Source organism: Pinus tabuliformis, chromosome 7 (genome assembly GCF_031772625.1).
Source record: "Pinus tabuliformis cultivar Carrire ecotype Pingquan chromosome 7, CPIR1, whole genome shotgun sequence".
Classification (NCBI taxonomy): domain Eukaryota; kingdom Viridiplantae; phylum Streptophyta; class Pinopsida; order Pinales; family Pinaceae; genus Pinus; species Pinus tabuliformis.
The window spans coordinates 1,365,309,513-1,365,311,693 of record NC_142293.1 but is presented as its reverse complement, the minus strand read 5'-3'; positions in this window follow the sequence as shown (position 1 = coordinate 1,365,311,693).

Here is a 2,181-nt window from a genome sequence, read left to right as displayed (position 1 = left end):
AGAAAGTTATTAACTCGGTAGTTTCTTGAGTATGCTCTCTTCTTGCACCTAGAGTGAACTGGAAGATCAGAAAAAGAACTATTAACTTGACTTGAAGAAAAAATAAAAAATGACATGCATAGAGCTAGAGATTCTAGGGGAAGGTTTTTAGCTAGAGCTCGAAGTTCAATTTTTAAAAGTCCATCTGCTTCAAGGGATAGACAAGAGACACCCCCCTTATCTCCAACCGAAACTCCTAGTCCTAGAATTCCTGAAATTCAAGAGCCAAGAGTTGACTCTCCTACACCTTCTATTGAGTTTGAACCAGGAAGAGACTCTTCTCTTTCTCCTACAGAAAGACCAATTGTAATTGAGGAATTGGAATCATCTGAAGAAGAAGGAGAAATCTCTTCTCATTCACCTTTTGTAGAGGAACGAGAAGATTTTGAAATCCCTAGGAGAATCATCATGGCAGAAGAAGAAGGAGGTGGTAGGGGTAGAGGTAGAGGTAGAGGAGGAGGAGGAAACAACAATAACAATAATGGAGGTAGAGGTCCCCTTGGAGGAGGAAATAGAGATGGGGATAATTCATTTGGGTTTCCCATTGTTAATGAGGATTCCCGAGCCACCATGAAAAACATATCACCATCCGTCCTCCCTAACTTCCATGGGTTAAGGACTGAGGACCCTGAAACATTCTTATTTGAGTTTGAAGTTGTGTGTCGAACTTATGACTATCTGGATGATACTCAGAAACTCAAATTGTTCCCCTCAACATTAAAAGATCAAGCTTTGAAATGGTTCATGGGGTTACTCACTCAATCCATTAGGACTTGGGATGAAATGAAACAAACCTTTTTGGATAGGTATTTGGACTACTGTATGCCTACTAATCACAAGGACGAGGTTTTTAAAATGATACAAAAAGAAGATGAGAGCTTAGAAGATTTACTTGAAAGATTTCAATATAACTTGAAGAGAGAAAAAATGAGTACCTTGGATGAAGAGACCTTAAAAGCCCTCTTATGAAAAGCCATTAGGGATGAATGGATAGACATCTTAAACATGATGGGGAAAGGGGATATTTCTCAACTTTCTCTCAATGATATAGCAGAACTTTGTATCCATCTCTCAAGGGGCAAATCAAAAAATCAAAAAGGGCCTAGAGATCCTTCTCTCCTTAGGGCAAATAAATCTGCAACAGGATCAGTGAGTAGGGCTGAAATCGGCAGTATGCTTGATGAATTTAAAACTGACATATTAGGGAGTCTTAGTGAACAACTTGATACCCTTAAGATTCACAATAAACAAAAAGCAGAAGCTGAGGCTTTGGCTATCTTTTGCCCGAAGTGTAGAAAGAAACATGCTTTAAGGGAATGTCCCTTAGATGCACACGTTGTAGAAACATGTGTAATTTGCTCAGAAACTCATGAGACCAAGGATTGTCCTTCAATTCCTGGCCTCAAAGCAGTCTTTCAAGAGGATCCAGATACACTTGAATCTCTCTGTTTTATTGCAAGGAGACCTTGGCAAGGACAACAGAATCAAGGGTTTAACAACTCTATGAATTCTCAATCCCAACCAAATTGGAATCCTTGGCAACAACCTTGGCCTCAACCTCAAAATGCTTTTCAAGCATGGATGCAAAGCATGCAAAATCCTTATGCGAGACTTGCTCAATTCTATCAATATCCTCCATCATTTCAGAATCAGCAAGCTCCACAACTTCCAAATCAAGGCCAACAACTATCATTGCCATACCCTCAACAACAACAACCTCCACAAAATCAAAATTCTCAACTCTCCCAGCAGAAGTCAAATCAACTTCCCTCTCAGCCATTACCAAATCCGAATAATAGGAACCCTCAAAATGCTTACATGATGGAAGGTCAACCATTCCCTACCTATATGGTTGTTCCTCTCAATGAAGTACAACTCAGATCAGGTAGAATCCTAGACCAACCTTCTACAAGTGTTCAACAACCAAGCATTTCTGAGGAAGAATCTCTCAAAGCCAATAAAGGTTCTGAAGTATCACTTCAAAACCAAAATATCCAAAAGGAAAAAGAATCAACCTCTACAACTCCCATAGTTGAGCAACCTACATCTTTAGCTACACCTCCTTTTCCTGGAAGGTTACAAATTGACAAAGGAGTGGAAAAGCAAATTTGGTTGCCTGACTATAGCTTTCTAGATGAATTG